Here is a 21,201-nt window from a genome sequence, read left to right as displayed (position 1 = left end):
AACAGAACCAACCAGGCTGGAAAAGACCTTCGTGATCATCAAGTCCAACCCATCACCCCACATCAGCTAATCAACTAAACCATGGCACCAAGTGCCTCATCTAGTCTCTTCCTAAACACCTCCAGTGATGGTGACTCCACCACCTCCCTTGGCAGCACATTCCAATGGCCAATCTCTCTCTCTATGAAGAACTTCTTCCTAACATCCAGCCTAAATCTCTCCTGTCACAGCTAGAGACTGTGTCCTTTTGTTCCATTGGTGGTTGCCTGGGAGAAGAGACCAACCCCCACCTGGCTGCAACCTCCCTTCAGGTAGTTGCAGACAGCAGTAAGGTCCCTCCTGAGCCTCCTTTTCCCCAGCTCCCTCAGCCTCTCCTCATGTCTCTGGACATGTTCCAGCAACTCAACATCTTTCCTAAACCAAGGGGCCCAGAACTGAACACAGTACTCAAGGTGTGGGTGTGAGAGTCAGCTATGGGTCTGCCTCCGTTACGAAACACAACAACATGTTCATGGTATGACTGTGACAAAAACCCTTCAAGAGGAGTAGCACAGAAAAATCTCTTCTGTGAATACTAACCTTTATATCACTGTCCACCACCAAGAGGAATAAGCATAAATACAAGGTAAGTGAACACAAGGGGAGACCTTCAAATACATAGCTCAGTTGTCACAGCCACTTGCTCTAATGCATGCTGAGCCAACTCTAATGGCATGTAAGAACATTTTACAGTTGCAGAGCACCACTCATGCCATCCAACCCCAAAGAGGCTCCCCGACAAATGGGCTGTATTGTGCTTTCATCCAGCAAGCTCTAACTGCTGCCAGAGTGCCTAATTTACTGCAGCTCCTGCACTTCACTCTCCTGCTACATTTTATTCTAGTATAACATCAGTTAGAGGTGGCAAGCTACCTGGCACTGAAGTTTCTCCCTTCTTCCTGCCATTTCTTGAGTTTCCCACATGCAGCAGGATGGCAAAAAGAAATCCTGAATTCTTTCGACTTCTGTACTGGTGGCTTTACAGTTTTGTCCAGAGGAATCAAGAGAATGCAATGAAGTTTCTTAAAATCACACAAAGGACAACTGATAATCAAATATCAGAATCTGGGTCCCTTCTTGATAGTCTTAATTTATGTAACTGCAATCATAAGGCTAATACCCATATGCTGAAGGAAAAAGGAATCCTTCTGGAATTCTGGAGGTGACTGTCCCCTTGCACTCAGATCTAGTGAGGCCACACCTCAAGTATTGTGTCCAGTTTTGGGCACCTCAACACAAGAAAGATGTGGAGGTGCTGGAGCCAGTGAAAAGGAGGACAAGGAGGCTGGGGAAGGGCCTGGAGAATAAATCTGATGTAAGAGTGACTGAAGGAGCTCAGGATGATTAGTTTGAAAAAGAGGATGCTGAGGGGAGACCTCAAGGCTGTCTGCAACTATGTGAAAGGATGTTGTGGAGAGGCTGGCGCTGATCTCTTCTCATAGGTAATTACTCATAGAACAAGAGGGAATTGACTCAAGCTGCAACTGGGTAGGTTTAGACTGGACAGCAGGAAACATTTTTTCATGGCAAGAGTGGTCAGGCATTGGAATGTGCTGCCCAGGGAGGTGGTGGAGTCACCAACCCTGAATGTGTTTAGAGGTCATTTGAATGAGGTGTTTGGGGACAGGGTTTAGGGGTGAACCTTGTAGAGCAGGGTTATAGGTTGGACATGGTGATCCTGAGGGTCTTTTTCAACCTGAGTATTTCTGTGATTCACCAGGCTGAAGCTAACCTCTGCAACACCCTCACTTTTCCACAGCACAGAATGTCAGCCAAGTTTAAGGTAGCTCAAGACACAAGTAGATTTGAATGGTGGATTCCAAAGAACACTCCCAATCAAACACTCCTGGAACTGCATTGATAACTATTCACACAACATGTATCCAGCATGTTTTCTGGTTTTCAAATACATTTGACAGCAAAACGATCTGGATTGCAACCACTTGCTTTTAAAGCACATCAAAGCAATGTATCACTTGCTCACTCTGCTTTTAGCAAGAAACTCTCTCTCACACACACACCGGCTCAGATGTGCCTGGCTTTAGCTGATAAATTCAGGCTTACATTTGTACTTGTAGTTTATGTTGGTCCCTAGCTCAGCTTAGCCATTCACTTCAGCTCCTCACCAATTTTAAGATGCTGTACATATTCCGAATGCTTGACTTCTTCAAGGGCTGCCTGTTCTTTCCTTCATCTTTTAAGCCACTCTGACAGGCTGATTCTTTCCACTCAGGTCTAACAGTGCTGAAACTGCTGGGTCAGACACAGAAAGTATCAAGCTACCCTGCAAGGGAGTGCTTAACAGGCAGCTGAAGTTGAATGATGCTTTCTTTTAAAAGACACCTTCACCATAAGACATCCCATGTCCACAGACATCTCTCCCTCCTCTTACTACTTTTGCCATTAGCTTTCATGAGTTCATATTCAAACTGCAATGAGAGTGCCTTGGTGACACAAGGCACTCTGTACACACAAGAACATTCCTAATCAAACAATTGTCAAAATTAGTTGATTACCTTCTCAGCGCTTCAAGTATAAACAAAAAATTTCCAGTGGCAGCATCAGTGTTTTGCCAAAATACACAGGAGATTAGAACTCTGCTTTGTTGGTCTGTGACAATGTAAATTGCTGTGTTTACCATTCTGCAGATGTGCAGATGCTGGCAATAGTGAAGGCATTGGCACTGGCAAAGCTGCTTTCCCACAGTCATACTAGTTTAAGTTAGAATAGAATAGAATAGAATAGAATAGAATAGAATAGAATAGAATAGAATAGAATAGAATAGAATAGAATAGAATAGAATAGAATAGAATAGAATAGACCAGGTTGGAAGAGACCCTCAAGATCATCGTGTCCAACCTATCATCCAACACTACCCAATCAACTAAACCATGGAACCAAGCATCCTGTCAAGCCTCGCCCTGAACACCCCCAGCGACGGCGACCCCACCACCTCCTCAGGCAGCCCATTCCAGTGGGCAATCACTCTCTCTGTGTAAAACTTCCTCCTAACCTCCAGCCTAAACCTCCCCTGACGCAGCCTGAGACTGTGCCCTCGTGTTCTGGTATTGGTTGCCTGGGAGAAGAGACCAACCTCCACCTCACTACAACCCCCCTTCAGGTAGTTGTAGAGAGCAGTAAGGTCACCCCTGAGTCTCCTCCTCTCCAGACTAAGCAACCCCAGCTCCCTCAATCTCTCCTCATAGGGCTTGTGCTCCAAGCCCCTCACCAACCTTGTTGCCCTTTTCTGGACACGCTCCAGCAAGTCAACATCCTTCCTAAACTGAGGGGCCCAGAACTGCTTGGGGTTTTATTTCTAAGATGGCATAACTTGAAGAGTTGACAACAAATTGACTATGGGAACCTGCCCCTCATGAGACATCCTGGTGCTGCTAGCACAAAGAGGACTAAGGGAACCTCACCTGCATGAGGAATCCTCAGATTTCTTAAGAGCATTATGGCTGCAATGGTGAGAACTTTAAAACAGGTTTTCCCTAGCGTCGAGATGTCTACAGATGACGTTGCTACAGGCCTAATAAGAATGAGAAAGCATTGATTTTCTGTCAAGGTACAAAAATCTTCTAGTCCAGATGGAAAAATCCTTAAGATTCTGCCAGTAACCGACTACCTTGGGTTTCCTTCTCCCTCATAAGAGATCATCCTTTGGAGCACTTGGTGTTCACATGGGGAAGTGGACATGGGTTCAGGTTTTGTTTCAACAACAAAGTGATTATGACTTAGCAAAGAACATCACTTTCTTACACACACACTTTCTTTCCAAAATGCCCCATTCAAACACATCAGACAGAAGCTGGTTTAGCTTTAATGTTATGCTAAATACTATCTGACTGGACAGTACCTGGTAAGTACCTGTGTCCCACAGGGTTTAACCCCAGTGCCCGTGTGGGACCTGCTTGCGTAAGTCTAATCCACGCCAGCCTGGTACAGACACAGCATCCTGGCCTGCACCAGGAACAGTGTGGCCAGCAGGAGCAGGGAAGTCATTGTGCCCTGTGCTCAACACTGGTTAGGCTCCACCTTGAGTCCTGTGTCCAGTTTTGGGCCCCTCAGTTTAGGAAAGATGTTGAGATGCTGGAACATGGCCAGAGAAGGGCAACAAAGATGGGGAGGGGTCTGGAGCACAGCCCTGTGAGGAGAGGCTGAGGGAGCTGGGGTTGCTTAGCCTGGAGAAGAGGAGGCTCAAGGCAGACTTTCTTGCTGCCTACAACTCCCTGAAGGGAGGTTGTAGCCAGGTGGGGGTTGGTCTCTTCTCCCAGACAACCACCAACAGAACAAGAGGACACAGTCTCAAGCTGTGCCAGGGGAGGTTTAGGCTGGATGGTAGGAAGAAGTTCTGCCCAGAAAGAGATTGGCTATTGGGATGTGCTGCCCGGGGAGGTGGTGGAGTCACCATCACTGGAGGTGTTTAGGAGGAGCCTTGGTGAGGCACTTGGTGCCATGGTTTAGTTGATGAGATGGTGTCGGGTGAGAGGTTGGACTTGATGATCTCAAAGGTCTTCTCCAACCTGGTTAATTCTATTCTATTCAATCAAAGATTGGAAGAGATTCAGCGGTAAGAAATTAGCCCTCCTTCTACAGAAGTGTATCTCTGCCACCTCTGTTGTGTGATTTGTTTCAAAAGCAAATCTCTGCTGAAAACTTCTACTTGAAAAAGCTGTCACTGGGAAGTCAACCCTGGTTAACTGCTTGCCTCAAGCAACTGAAATCGCATCAACCTGAACAGAAGTCCACTCACTCTGATAGCACCACAGGTCTGGGGATGCTGATGTTTGGCTGTGGGCAGTGTTAGATGGCGGCACACACGCAGCAGCTGAAGACAAGCATCGTAGCTGTCTGGGCTTTGTTCACAGGCAACCTACTAAAGATACTTAGAACACTCAGGAGCTGTCTGACAGAATTCATCTCGATATGACATGGCCTCATAGAGATAACAATCACACCAGGGGAAGTTTAGGCTTGAGGTGAGGAGAAAGTTCTTCACAGAGAGAGTCATTTGTCATTGGAATGTGCTGCCCACGGAGGTGGTGGAGTCACCCTCCCTGGAGGCGTTCAAGAGGGGATTGGATGTGGCACTTGGTGCCATGGTCTAGTCATGAGGTCTGTGGTGACAGGTTGGACTCGATGATCCTTGAGGTCTCTTCCAACCTTAGTGATACTGTGATACACACAAAAAGGCAAAGCTCATTCACCAGAAAACAGTTTTGAGTAGACAGTGAGTTGCACATTGTATTGTAAGAAGCCCAAATGCATTCCACAGACCACAGAAAGCCACCATACACCAAAGCACAGGCTGGTCTGTAAGCACACTGCTATCAAAGCGCACAAAATATCTCCTTTTTCCTGAAATGCCAGAGGAGGAACCAGTTACAGTATGGTGGGGAAACAGGGACCCTCAATAACATGAAAATGAGCAACTGCTGAGATAAGCACAATTCCCAGAGTGGCACACCACAGCCCTCCATACCTCACACAACTCTCAAGCCCCTAAGGGATTTCAAATTTATCATTTCCAAACAGTGTATCTGACATTGGATGTATTTTGCAGCAAGAGTGCCAACATTTTCATCTTTATTTTCCTTAAATAAGGATGTTCTTCGAAAAAAGACTGAGACAGGAATGCAATTACTGGAGACATCTCATTGAATAGTCCTTCACCACAGCTACTCTCACTTCTCATTACAAGAAAAGGCCTCAATTTAAACTTGCTTGCAAGATGGAAACAATTTTCTTATTGTAAGGATTTTCTTCCATTAGTTCCTCAAAGCCTTCATACTTAAATAATAAAACATTCACCTACAGAAAACACTGTGCAAAGATTCTGACTATTATTACTTATTTTTACAACACTGAAAGGAAATCTAAGTTGTCCTCTAAATTGCTGAGATGATAAGCCTGCTTCTGGGGTGTGTAACCACAACGGCAGCAGCATTTCTATACAGCAAGAGACTTAGAATAGAGAGACAAGTCCCCTATGGAATAACAAGGTCATCAGATTCTACCATTGTTTATTAACACAAAGGCCACTTGTACAGAACACACACCCCAGTGGAAAATTAATTAGCTATCTGCTAACAGCTAAGCAATGGCCTTTGAAAACTTGGAAATGAGAAAGCCAAATACCTTCTTAAAAGCAGCAATGCTTTGTTTCGCAGCATTAGGATTCAGATGTCTATGTAATAACTGAGGCTTTAAAAATGGGAGATTACAAAAAAAAACAACCAAAACTGAATTTAGGGAGAACTGTAGACTTAGTGTTAACAGGATTTCAGCTCAAAAGAAATTCTGATAAAACAAAAGGGATAGCTTTTGAAAAGGCTGAATAAAAGGAAGCATTTTTCTGAACACACACACACACACACACAAGAAGAATTTCCCCAAGAAACCCAGCACAATTAGAAACAGGACAAGGAATTACATTGCAGATGGCAAGCTAGTGAAAGGGAATAGCTAAGTGTGAATCCAGACAACTCTGAACCCCCAATGGCCATAATTAAAGAAACAAAGCAAAGTTTGTCTATGGCCATTCTGAACTTCAGTCATCCAAGCTCACCCTGCCCATTCCCAAAAGGAAGCAGGAAGAAGGAGCAGGTCACAGGGGGAAAAAAGCGAGCCCCGTTGTTCCTTGACAAGGATATGCTGCAGCTTCATACTTATGAGTAGTTAAACACACAAATATATGCAGAAGTATCAGGTTTGCTGGGTTTTCAATAAGAAATTGAAATGCTACTGTAATTTACAGTGCAACAAACAGCTTCTGGTGTCAAACATAAAATTCAGAGTACATTCTAAAGGAGTGGATGCATGCTATTCTTGGGTAATTAGGAAAAAATAGTGGGATTTAATTTGAACATAAAATCTGGGATGTGCATGCAGTTGCAGAATAAAATTGCTTAAATGTTCTACTTTCAGTTGTAAACTGAAATTCTTCCTTTTGCTTTCTGGCACCTGGTTAGATTTTGGTCAAATTTGCCTATCTGCAAACAAGTCTATAAAATAAGCCATGCTTATTCTTTTTAATCTATTTTGTTATGATTTATGCTAATAAACCCATCAGTCTAGAAGTGACCAGAAACCAATGTATCAAAACAATAAGAGTCATGCTCCTAACCTGGTATTTAGAGACAATCCTTGAGATTTGTCTGATTCTATTTCAACTTCAATTATGAGTTGGTTTAGTTTAGATTTTCATACCACAATGAAATCTTTTAATGAAGAGAAGAGAAGAGAAGAGAAGAGAAGAGAAGAGAAGAGAAGAGAAGAGAAGAGAAGAGAAGAGAAGAGAAGAGAAGAGAAGAGAAGAGAAGAGAAGAGAAGAGAAGAGAAGAGAAGAGAAGAGAAGAGAAGAGAAGAGAAGAGAAGAGAAGAGAAGAGAAGAGACGAGACGAGACGAGACGAGACGAGACGAGACCAGGTTGGAAGAGACCTTTGAGATCATCAAGTCCAACCTCTCACTCAACACCATCTAATCAACTAAACCATGGCACCATGTGTTTTCATAAGGACCTTCTGTGTTACCTTAACTGAACATACAGAAACCTAAAGTCTATTGAATTGAAACTATTTTGGAATACTCAAGAAAGAAGCACTTGCTATTAAGCTCAGGATCCTCTTTAGTATTCAGTTCACCTTACACTTTCAGTCCTGGCCTTTACTCAGTCCTGTTACAACCATTTTTCATATTATACTCCAGAGGATGTGAATAAACTCAACACACAAAGCAAAAGTCAGCTTCTGTTTGAAATTAATACGATATCAAATACACTTTAATCTTCCTTTTGTATCAGCACAAGACCTTTTGCGAGCAGCCATTCATATCCTAAAGATCCTAAAAATCATGTGCAAGCATGCATGCCATGTATCCATTTCTACAATCAGGAGTCGTGCTCTGCCACATCCCCTCTTGCAGTGAAGCTCTCCGTGTCATCCCCTCAGTTTTTGAGATGCTTTGCTGTGGATCTGTGGACTTGATCTAGTGTAGAATAGAATAGAATAGAATAGAATAGAATAGAATAGAATAGAATAGAATAGACCAGGTTGGAAGAGACCTGAAAACCAGATTATTCCTGCCTGGATGCAGCACTGTCTAGTTGTCTAATGCTGACAAGTGATCTGAAGAAAAAAATCAGTATGTAAACACCAGGCACCAGGGCAGCTTGTATGATTGTGCTAGAGAATTAACAATCCATTACACTTTATGTATCTTCCACAATAACATCTTCCTTGGAAACATGTATGGTGTTGGAGAGCAAATAGGTACACCCTCATCTGAAAGAAGCCAAACATCTTAAAAGTGTTTCTCCTTATTAGATTTATAAGCCAGAAAGCCCATTTTATGCACTGTATGTCTAGAGGTTTGTGGTAGCCCCATCTGCAAGCCAGACTAGGATGCATAAAAAGCAGCATGGCCAGCAGATGGAGAGAGGTGAGTCTATCATTTTGCTCAGGTGAGACTCATTGCCATCACTGGAGGTGTTTAGGAGGAGACTGGATGGAGTGCTTGGTGCCATGGTTTAGTTGATTAGATGGTGTTGGAGGATGGGTTGGACATGATGATCTTGAAGGTCTCTTCCAACCTGGTCTGGTCTACTTCTATTCTATTCTATTCCATTCTATTCCATTCCATTCCATTCCATTCCATTCCATTCCATTCCATTCCATTCCATTCCATTCCATTCCATATTCAGGTCTGGAGCCCTCAACAAAGGAAGGGCATGGCCCTGATGGAGTTGGTCCAGAGAGGACCACGAAGATGCCTGGGGATACTAGAGCATCTCTGCTACAAGGGCAGGCTGAAGGAGCCAGGGTTGTTCAGCCTGGAGAAGAGGGACACCTAATAGTAGCCTTCCAGTACCTGAAAGGGGCTACAAGAAGGCTTCAGAGGGACTGTTTGCAAAGGCCTGCAATGATTTGAAATTAAAGGATAGTTAGATTGTATGTTAGCAACAAGTTCTTTACCATGAGAGTGGTAGAACAGTGCGGCAGGTTGCCCAGGGAGCTGGTTGAGGCCCCATCCCTGGAGATACTCAAGGTCAGGCTCAACAAGGCTCTGAGCAACCTGCTCTAGTAGAGGATGTCCCTGCTGACTGCAGGGGGGTTGGACTAGATGGTCTTTGGAGGTCCCTTCCAGCCCAAGCCATCCTATGTTTTATTTATTCATTCATTAGGGCAGCCAGAAGAAATCCCAGATTTCATAGATGATTACAGTATGGCCTTGAGGTGCAATGGTCAGAGCACAGCTCCATGGGCTGGAAGCTCATTCTCTTTCTGCACCCTTTCAGAGGGACAGTACCTCACAGCATTCATATTGTCATGCCTGAATTATAATGCACACCAATATTATTATTATTTTAATTAGATCATACTAAGCAATATGGTAGCCTTGGTTACTATTATGGGATGAGAAACTTTTCATACAATCCCTGCCTTTTCCACAAATGAGTTAAGATTCAAGGCATTGGACTTTTATGAGGCAGCTTGATTGTATTTATTGATTTGTATATTTGTAAACCACTAGTTACTCCAAATTTCTCTAAGTAGTTATTGCTTTTCTTGACATAGTTACAAAGCAGAGAAATTTCACACAGAGAGCCAAATAAAGCCTTCAGCTCAATGCGATCTACCGCGTTGCGAAAGACCACACGGTTCCAGCTAGGCTTGGAGCAGTGATGTTAATATTGATACAGGAAGGGGAAGAAGAAGGAAAAAGAAAGAAAATGAAACAAAACAAAGCCCAAATGAACAAAAAAAACACCAACCCCACAAACAAGCCTCTAACAAACACAAAAACCACAACAACAAGAACCTACAACCAACCAACCTACAAAACCCCAGATCTAGGAAGTTCTCCATTTCTCTACATTGTAGGACGTTCATTTAGGGAAATAAAGGAATCACATTGAACAGAACAGAATAGAATAGACCAGACCAGAGCAGGTTGGAAGAGACCTCCAACATCATCATGTCCAACCCCTTCAAGATCATCGTGTCCAACCCATTATCCACCAACATCCAATCAACTAAACCATGGCACCAAGCACCCCATCAAGTCTCCTCCTAAACACCTCCAGTGATGGTGACTCCACCACCTCCCAGGGCAGCATATTCCAATGGCCAATCACTCTTTCTATGAAGAACTTCTTCCTAACATCCAGCCTAAACCTCCCCTGGTGCAGCTTGACACTGTGTCCACTTGTTCTACTGGTGGTTGCCTGGGAAAAGAGACCAACCCCCGGACCAATGGGATTATTTATCAGACTACTGGGATTATTTAGACCTTATCATTATTTCCCCTTTACATCCAATGGCAATTGATTAACATTCTACTAATTTCTACTCAAGATCTGTGGAAAATTCCTTAGCCATCAGCCTAAAACTGCCACAGAGGAGTTGCCTGTTACCCTTACACTTTAAGACAAGAGTTTTATTTTGCTTTTGTGTTATTAAAAGCTCAGTATGGTCCAAATGCCTGAACTGTGTGAGAAAGGAAACTCCAAAGCAATATGTAGTGACTTATTTATACAGCAATAGAGCATACTCTAAAAGGACATGCTGCTTTTTATCTAGAAAACTGTGGAAGCTGCATGTTTTATGAAGCTAATATCAGCACCTCATCTTTCAGGTATTTTCAGTTCAGCAACAGCTGCCAGCTTTATTTTGCAGAAATCCCAAAAATCACAAACACCAAAATTATTCAGTGGGCCTCAGGATGTAATTTTTGGCCAACATTTCATCGTGACTTGATGAGCTTGCACTGGTGATACAAGCTCAAGAAGAGTTTTGGACTTCAGCATTCCATGATGCTTTAACTTCCACATTATACATAAATAAATAAATAAATAAATACCAAAAAAGCAATATATACCCCATTTCAAACTTGCACAAAAGCCTATTAGTGCTATTGCAGTATAGGATGGTGGAATTGTTTCTAAATGAACCTGCCTGTGTGACAGATGTGTCAATCTGCTGACACAAGAGCACATAAAATCACAGTTAAGGTTTTGCAGCAGAGATCAAGTATGATGAGACAGGACACCTATCAGGCACACAATGAATAGGGCTTGCAGTGTTGGAGCTGTATTACAGGTGATAGGAAAGTCACAAAGACTTTGCACACTCCTCTCAATTTTCTGTTTACAACGTTAGACAGTCAAGCTGTTAGGTTCCCCTCCAGACTTGGCACTTTTGTGTGTTATGTACCAGTTTCTGATGAAACAAATGCTGCAAAAAGGATGGACTCCAGCATGTTTTAAGCTTCTGACAGAGCTGAGATGGAGTGGTGCTTTTTCCTGAAAGCAAACAGCAGCCTCGCAGCAGCTCACCCCAAAAAGCCAGTGAGTGCTGACTGAGATCTTTAAAACAAATGTCTACAGCCTGGCTTTGGAGACAGCGCTCAGGCATCTAAATTACTGCAACTTTTGCTCTCTCAGAGGGCTGAATACCTAACTTCCTGCAGTGCATTTCACGAGGACAAAGGGGTTGTCAGCACTCTAAGACAGAAAGACAGAGAAAGAGAGACAGAGACAGAGAGACAGAGACAGACAGAGAGACGGAGACAGAAAGACAGAGACAGAGAGATGGAGACAGTGAGACAGACAGAGAAAGAAAGAGAGAAAGACAGAGAGAAAGAGAGACAGACAGAGAGAAAGACAGAGAAATAGAATAAACCAGGCTGGAAGAGACCTTCAAGATCATCGTGTCCAACCTATCATCCAACACCACCTAATCAACTAAACCACGCAACCAAGCACCCTATCAAGTCTCCTCCTAAACATCTCCAATGATGGTGACTCCACCACCTCCCCCGGCAGCACATTCCAATGGGCAATCACCCTCTCTGTGTAGAAAGGCAGGGAGGAAGACAGAGAGGAAGACAGAGAGACAGAAAGACAGAGACAGAAAGATAGACAGAAAAAAAAATCAAAAGTCTAGTTCTTTATGTCTCTCCTGTGTATTAGTCTTCAGTTTACTCTTTCCATGGAAAGAAGTGATCAAGTATTTTACACTCCAAAGTGTCCAACTTCAGCATTAGATCTACTCTCAATACACAGAATCAGCTTTTATTTCCAAGCAGGAATGGCAGCTAGGGCATCCTCATTTCCTAAGGCACCAATGTTTTACCCTGGAGATATTCTACTGTCAGAGTGATCACAGTAGACCACGCTTGTCTTATGAGAGCTGACAAGATCACAACCTGAGCTCTTTTAGCTGCAACTATACCTTCTTATATCAGCAAAACACTGCACAGTATGAAGATTCCACTGCTGAGACAAAAGGCAGATCAAACCAAATTCATATGCTGTACATTGTTCAGACTTTCACGGGATGTCAGGGGTTGGAAGGAACGCAAATAAATCATCGACTCCAACCCCCCTGCCAGAGCAGGACCATAGAATCTAGCTCAGGTCACACAGGAATGCATTCAGATGGGCCTTGAAAGTCTCCAGAGAAGGAGACTCCACAACCTCTCTGGGCAGCCTGTTCCAGTGCTCTGTGACCTTTACAGTAAAGAAGTTTCCCCTTGTGTTGAGGAGGAATCTCCTGTGCCGCAAGCTTACATCCATTGCTCCTTGTCCTATCACAGGGAGCAAGTGAGCTGAGCCTGTCCCCACCCTCCTGATGCCCAGCCCTCAGATAGTCATAAACTTTTATTAAATCCCCTCTAAGTCTTCTCTTTTCCAGACTAAAAAACCCCAGGTCCCTCAGCCCTCATAAGGCAGTGCTCCAGTCCCCTAATCACCCTCGTAGCCCTCTGCTAACTTTCACAACTAACTTACCAAAAGGATCATGGCAGTACAACTTCAGTTTGCATTTTCACCACTGTGGTAGGTTGAGAGAGGGCTTAGCTCTCCCTCCTCCACAGAGTAAGAAACCACAACTAGCCCAGTCGAAAGAGCAAAGCTATATATATATTTACAAGCATATATGAAAAGCAGGTTATATATAACACAATATATACAGGTATTTACAATATATACACAGAAATATACAGCAAAGAGAAATAACACAACAAAAATCCCTCCCCGAGGGAGGGATCCCCTCCTTGGAACCCCCTCTCTCCCCCCTTACCTCCCTTTTTTCCCCAAAAAGAGGTTAGAGAGAAAGAAAGGCAAGTTACTAAGGAAAAGAGTTGTTAGCAAGCTTCAAAAGCCCATGCAGGATTAGTTTTTGCTTATCTGAAGGCCAACTCCAGCAGTTCGCAGAAGAAGCAGGCAGGGAGAACAGGCTGAAACACCAAACTCCCCCCCAACTCCCAAACAAAACTGAACTGAGGAAAAAAAAATTCCAACTGCTTCACAATCTAAAGCTGCATTTTTGTTTATCAACCAATGAAATTCGTTTAGAATATCAGAATGTTTTGGTTCTAGTACTGAAAACATTTAGCCAGTGTCTCAGCACTGCTTGTTCTTAAAGGCACAGTGTCAAACGGTCACAACCACTTAAGTAAGAATTACAAAAAACCTACTTAGATACACAAATACATCAGCCATGAGACTGAAAACACCACGTGGTTGGTTGACATTCAACCCAACAGGGTTTGTTCGTGGTTTTGGTTTTTTTTCCCTAAAATGCATTTAAAAGTCACAGTCACAAAAACCTGATAACAAACTATGTATTATTATCCAAGGAAAATAGGGACTTAAGTACCGGATTATGCGAGAAAAGTGATAGAACAGAGGGAACGGAACAGAGCAGAACAGAATAGAATAGACCTAACCAGGTTGGAAGAGACCTTTGAGATCATCGTGTCCAACCTATCATCCAACACCACCTAATCAACTAAACCATGGCACCAAGCACCCCATCAAGTCTCCTCCTAAACACCTCCAGTGATGGCAACTCCCCCACAGAATCACAGAATCACCAAGGCTGGAAGAGACCTCAAAGATCATCAAGTCCAACCTGTCACCACAGACCTCAGGACTAAACCATGGCACCAAGTGCCACGACCAATCCCCTCTTGAACACCTCCAGGGATGGGGACTCCACCACCTCCCTGGGCAGCACATCCCAATGGCCAATCTCTCTTTCTGGGAAGAACTTCTTCCTACCATCCAGCCTAAACCTCCCCTGGCACAGCTTGAGACTGTGTCCTCTTGTTCTGTTGGTGGTTGCCTGGGAGAAGAGACCAGCCCCCTCCTGGCTACGACTTCCCTTCAGGTAGTTATGGACAGCAAGAAAGTCTCCCCTGAGTGTCCTCTTCTGCAGGCTAAGCAACCCCAGCTCCCGCACTCTCTCCTCACAGGGCTGTGCTCCAAACCCCTCCCCAGCTTTGTTGCCCTTCTCTGGACACATTCCAGCAAGATGATGCAAGATAGGTGCTTTTCCTCAAAAAAAATTTAAAACATTAAAAATTAGACTCTAATTTTAGGGAGGAGAGAGGCAGTAACCTGAAATGCCTAAAACTGAACATCTTGGAAAGCACTGCTGGAAAACACTGGAGGTTCAGAGCAGGAGCCCCAGGGGGATGAAGTCACAGTAATTTCCTGGCTCCCTTTTCAGTGCTAATCACTGACTGACTCACAAAGTGCCATCCGAAGTCTCTCTGCTGCGAGTGCTAGGATACTGCATTCAACCTTTGGCAAAGCATAAGATGATTAAAGTGGAAAGCAAAACACCAGGTGTGAGGAACATCTGCAAAAATCAGTTTAACTGAAGGCAGCACAAAGAAATTCTGTGCTTGAGTACCTGACACTGACAAGACAAATACTTATATATATACCCAAAGAAAGCAAGGTTAAATGACCACAACTCATGAAGGAAGCATGAAACTTCAAGTGGAGAATTAGAACATTTCACCAGCAGAAGTGAGACAAAGTCATACAAGAGAGAAAACGAGAAATGGCAATCAAGCAATGATGAACTCAGAAAGACCAAGTTTCTTGCTCACAAGTAACAACCTCCACAAAACACATGTAGCTGTGCCTCCCATGAGCCACTGTGCTGCTTAAAATTTAATGCTGGCATATATTCCAGGGAAGAAAACCAGGATTATATGGAGCACTCCAGCTCAGGAAAGGGAGCAGTGATGCTGTTACCTAAATTGAACACACATCTTCCTGCAGAGCATGCCCAGAGGAGAAAGTATGATCCAGAGGTGAGAACACCTGGCACAATCTGAATTCAATCCCCCTCCCTCATTAACTGACTACATGAGTTGGCCACTAAGATACTTTTGCCACCCCTTTTGTAAAGCACTGGTTAGAGAGGTGGTGTGTGTAGTGGTTTGAGCGTTAACTGTGAGTTAAGAGCTCAGATGTGGGCAAGGCTGAGAATCTCTCCCCTGCTCCCAACAGAGGGGGGGGGGGGAAAAAGGGAAGGAGCAAATCGACCAAGCAATAATTTGGAGTCGGCTTGGAAGTAGAGAGGTAAAGAGTTTTCTTTAAGAGAGAGAGAGAGAGAGAGAGGGAGAGAGAGAGAGAAAACAATAACAGGTAAGGTTCACAAGGGCAAGGAACAAGGATGGATGGGAGAGGGGGAAAAAAAACAAGAACACAAAACCAGTCTCTCTCTGAAGAGGCACGGAGGCAGCAGGGAGAAGGATCAGGCCCGACCACGTGGTAGAGGAGCAGGAAGGCAGCTGCAGTAGCTCTTATCCAGGAAAGGCAGGAGCCAAAAAGGAGAGCTAATGGCTGTAATGTCCTCCCTTTTATACCCTAGCTGGGCAGGGAGGGGGGAGTGGAACAGACTCAGTTTCCCAGGGGGAAAATGCCCTGTAGGGAGGACAAAGCACTTGCAAGCCCTCCAGCCCCAGGATGGGGTTAACCTCATCTAACAGAAGGAAATTGTTTACCAACAGACAAAAAGGAGAAGGAGGCTGGACCTGGAATATTTGACCCATTTGAAACAAAAAGGTAGAAATCTAAGCAAAACCTGACACTTATCACTGTAAGGTGCCAGGCAAACATGACATGCTGGAACACCACTGACATTGCAGGGGTAGCTTGTATGCACAAAAGCTAGCAAGGAATCAAGAGACAATTTGAAAAGGGTTGCTGCTAATCACTTCATGAGACAAGGAATGGCTGAAACCAGCCTGACAACAGCCCACTGGGAAAGTGAAAGATGTAAACTTATTGTCACAGGTTGAGCATCTGACAGAAAAATCACCGTGAAAGTATTGGAAGAAGGATGTCAGGAGCACATACTCAGACATCAGCTCCACAGAGTGTCAAGAAATAAAAAGATGAAATGCTTTTATTATTTAAATGAAGCCATACTTTACACATCAAATAACATTACTGCTTTAGATTACACCTCTAACCTCTGCAAAGGCATTTTGTCTCTGAACATCCCCTAAACAGACAGGAACAAAACAAGGTTTCTGATTTCCACCTCCACACACCCCTCCCTCATCCTCCAGGCAGAAGTAAAGGAAGGGATACAAGTTCTGCTTGCACATCATTTTGACAAAGACCATAATTTCAGTCCTGTTAACATCTTTCATTTAAGGGGCTCAGGCCCAAATAGAAACATTAACAGTTGGTGTTTTGTGTCACTTCTGTCACACACGACAAGTGTCTGTAAACAACAGAAAATACAGCTGCAGAGAAGAGGTTGCCTGTCCAAAGCATCCCAGAGCCATGCTGCTCAAGTGATAAAATCAGCACTAAATTAGCATTAGAGTCATTAAGTAACTTTTCCTCACAGAAGACTATGGAGTTTTTGATTTTAGCTACTCCTCAGAAAACCTGAGCACACAGATAGGGCCTGCAGCATCATGGTGACAAACTCCCTGGAGGAAATCTCCTGCCCTAAGCTCCCATACGTACAGATCGGATGTCAGCTAGGAGCCCTCCATCGAGTCTCCATCTTACAGCAACACAAGCACAGGATCCTTAGGCATAACACTCACAAGCCCTCCAGTCCCACATAAAGAGATCAATGAATTAAGATGTTAAAAATTACTAGCAATTTGAATAGTTAAATATTAATAATTTCGGTTGGGGGGGGGGGAGGGAAGGATTTCTTTAGATACTAAATTGACCCTGCATCCTAGGTGACTGTACAATGAAGATGGCAAATCAAAGAAATTACTGTAACAATACAATTGCCTGGAACCACAAAGGGAATCAGAGAATCAATAAGGTTGGAAAAGACCTCAAAGATCATCAAGTCCAACCTGTCACCCAACACCTCCTGACTATTAAACCATGGCACCAAGTGCCACGTCCAATCCCTTTTTGAACACCTCCAGGGATAGTGATTCCACCACCTCCCTGGGCAGCACATTCCAATGGCCAATTACTCCCTCTAAAAAATTTTCTCCTCACCTCGAGCATAAACTTCCCCTGGCACAGCTTGAGACTGTGCCCTCTTGTTCTGATGCTGGTTGCCTGGGAGAAGAGGCCAACCCCCACCTGGCTACAAACTCCTTTCAGGTAGTTGTAGATAGCAATAAGGTCTCCCCTGAGCCTCCTCTTCTGCAGGCTAAACAATCCCAGCTCCTTCAGCTTCTCCTCATAGGGCTTGTGCTCGAGGCCTCTGACCAGCCTCATTGCCCTCCTCTGGACACGTTCAAGAGTCTCAATGCCCTTTTCAGTAGACTATCTCATGTCACTACAACTCAAAGGAGTCATCTTGTGGGGCACACCTCACTGGGTTCACATCCACATCAGAAAATTAATAGGATAAAAATGGCTATCAAATATTTAATGAGACACAAAATAAGGTCAACCAGAAATAATCTTATAGCTGAAAAATTATACATATTTAGTATTGATTCTTTTAATGCTCCTGTAATGAGAGGAAAATAATCTTGTTCAACCAGAAATAACTCTTCTAATTGATACATGTTGGGCATCCTAAAAAGTGTTCCCACTGGGAAAGATCATAGAATTGTTAGGCTGGAAGTGACCTCAAGGATCATCCACTTCCAACCCCTCTGCCATGGGCAGGGACACCTCACACTACAGCACGTTGCTCAGAGCCACATCCAGCCTGGCCTTAAAAACCTCCAGGGATGAGGCTCCAGCACCTCCCTGGGCAACCTGTTCCAGCATCTCACCAACCTCATGGTGAAGAACTTCTTCCTAACATCCAATCTGAATCTAACCACTTCTAGTTTTGCTCCATTCCCCCTAGTCCTATCACTACCTGACACCCTAAAAAGTCCCTCCTCAGCTTTCCTGTAGCCCCCTTAAGATACTGGAAGGCCACAATAAGGTCTCCTCAGAGCCTTCTCTTCTCCAGGCTGAACAGCTCCAACTCTCTGTCTGCACAGGAGCAGAGCTCCAGCCCTCTGCTCATCCTCATGGCCCTTCTCTGGACACCTTCCAGATGAAGGATACATCACTAGTCCTGCCACCACTGACTATACCCGCACTGGTAAAGCTGCTGTATTTCCAAAGACCTTACAAGAAGCAGCCATGCAGAGCAGGAAGAAAAGTTCTGTGCAGTTAATCCCATGAGAGAGACCTGACTGACAATGCAGCCTGGTATTAAATCCTTACTTCCAACAGGAATTGTGTTCAGGAATGGGCCTTTGGAAACAGCCTGACACAGCTAAACAGATGCCTGCTGGAGGAGTGACAATGAGGGAATGCAAGGAGAAAATAAGCATTTCCCTCCTTCCCTTTTCACCCAAAAATGTGCATAAATAACTGTGGCACAATACTGGGGAAAAGTGTCTTCAAAACTGAGTACATTTAACATGGGCTTAAGAAAAGCCTGCAGCATTCTGTAGGAAAAAAATCAGCTCCAGAAGGGCATTTTCTAGCATCTTGTTTCTGTGAAATGTCACTAGCCCAAGCACCCGTGGGAAGGTGGGAATTTGGACTGGCTGAACCAGTACTTAGTTTCAGACCCCCCCCCCCAAAAAAAATGTCCATCTTTTGTTTCTAACATAAAGAAGAGTGACAATGTTTGGCTTACAATCCCTAATTTCCATTCTTCCTCTGAACAGTTCCTGGGGAAGGTTTGTATTTTAGGCTTCTTCTCTTTGAAATACTTACTTGGCAAGATTGCAGCCTCTGACTTTGTGTTGTAAGCTTTTCAAAGGCCCTTTCAAAAAGAAACATTTGTTATTCTGTGATGCTCACTAAGCACCATTTCTTGCTTGAAAAGGCACAATGTAGGCTGTATAATAATAATAGAGCTATCAAAAGAAGATCATTAACTACGCCAGGATTGCTACCTCCTCTTGGGACAGGCTTTGCTCATTTTCTCTGCAGGCTGGAAGGGGTCATCACATCTCTAATCAGTGCTGGTATGATGATGACCACTGGGTCATAACAGGGTTAAAAATTATGATAAACAGCACTAAAGGGGGAAAAAAAGAAGAAGAAGAAAACCAAACTGAAAATGGGATGGTCCTGAGCGTGCAAAGGAGGAAACCTCATAACTCAGACTTTTATGAGCTGTACACAGAAAGAGAAGGGGACATGGGAATAAGATATGAGCTAGTTTCATTTCCCAGTAAGAAAAGATACAGGAAGACAAAGCCACAGAACATAATACAATAGAATGCAAACAGCTTTAGATTCCCTGAGAAAATGCAGAAGGACAAAAAGAGACACACACCCAAAAAAAGGGGATAAAAAGGAGCTAATAAACAACAAATTTAACAAAAACATAAAAAAGAGGTAATTTTGAGGCTCAGAAAGAATAAACTTGAATGAAAATGAATTGAGTGAGACAAGAACAGAATACTTAACAGCACTTTCTGTAAAGCACAGAAGTGTAAACTTCATGAACTGACTGAAGAATGTGTCTCTAACAATGGCAATTCTAACCAAGTTTTTTCATATTCTTCCCAGTCACTGTAAAAGAAAGATGAGGCAGACTTTTAAAAGCAGTGGAGAATCAGTGATTGAGTGCACCATGAGCAAGTTTGCAGATGACACCAAGCTGAGTGGGGCTGTTGACATGTCAGAGGGACAGGTTGTCAGCCAGAAGGACCTGGGCAGTCTGGAGAGGTGGGCCCAAGTGAACCTCAGGAGGTTCAAAAAGACCAAGAGCAGGGTCCTGCACCTGGGTGAACAATCTTCATTTTCAATACAGACTGTAGGATGAGGTGATAGAAAGCAGCCCTGCAGAAAAGGACTTTGGAATTCAGGTGCATGAGAAGCTGGACATGAGCCAGAAATGGGCACTTGTAGCCCACAAGGCCAGTAGCAGCCTAGGCTGCATCAAAAGCAGTGTGGCCAGAGATGAAGAGGGGATTCTGCCCCTCTGCTCTGCTCTGATGAGACTTCACCTGCAGTGCTGTGTCCAGCTATGAAACCCTCAACACAGGAAAGACATGGACCTGATAGGGTAGGTCCATAGTGGGGCCACAAAAATGTTGGGGGGGCTGGAGCAGCTCTGCTGTGAGGACTTGCTGAGGGAGCTGGGGTTGTTCAGCCTGGAGAAGAGAAGGCTTCAGAGAGACCTAATAGTGGCCTGACAAGTACCTGAAGTGAGCCTACAAGAAGGCTGCAGAGGGTATGTTTCCAAAGGCCTGCAGTGATAGGATGAAGGGTAATGGTTTGAAATTAAGGATGCATAGATTTGGCTGGATGTTAGCAACAAGTACTGCACCATGAGGGTGGTGGAACACTGGAGCAGGTTGCCCAGAGATGCAGCTGAGGTCCCATTCCTGGAGATATTCAAGGTCAGGCTCAACAAAGCTCTGAGCAACATGATCTAAGATGTCCCTGCTAACTGCAGGGGTGTTGAACTAGATGACCTCCGGAGGTGCCTTCCAACTCAAACCATTCTATGATTCCATGAATCAAGAGCATCATGGTCTGCACAAATGCCAAGAAACTACAGAAGGGAAAAAAAAACCAAAACCAACCCACAGATGTCATCATTACATGTTGTCTGAAACTGATGTTTAGAATAGCATAGAATAAACCAGGTTGGAAAAGACTTTTGAGATCATCGAGTCCAACCTATCACCCAACACCATCTAATCAACTAAACCATGGCACCAAGCACCCCATCCAGTCTCTTCCTAAACACCTCCAGTGATGACGACTCCACCACCTCCCTGGGCAGCACATTCCAATGGCCAATCTCTCCTCCTGTGACGAATTTCTTCCTAACATCCAGCCTAAACCACCCCTGGCACAGCTTGAGACTGTGTCCTCTTGTTCTGGTGCTGGCTGCCCGGGAGAAGAGACCAACCCCCACCTGGCTACAACCTCCCTTCAGGTAGTT

General features: G+C 44.1%; 1 protein-coding gene across 3 annotated transcripts in view; it reads right to left on the bottom strand.

Moving 5' to 3' along the window:
- The window catches only part of NELL1 (neural EGFL like 1), a 343,290-nt gene that overhangs the window by 127,368 nt on the left and 194,721 nt on the right, over positions 1–21,201 (bottom strand). The gene's annotated exons all lie outside the window — the stretch shown is intronic.

This window comes from Dryobates pubescens, chromosome 22 (genome assembly GCF_014839835.1).
Source record: "Dryobates pubescens isolate bDryPub1 chromosome 22, bDryPub1.pri, whole genome shotgun sequence".
NCBI classification, from domain to species: domain Eukaryota; kingdom Metazoa; phylum Chordata; class Aves; order Piciformes; family Picidae; genus Dryobates; species Dryobates pubescens.
Note: the sequence above shows the minus strand (reverse complement) of the source record. Positions and strands in the feature narration are given on the sequence as shown.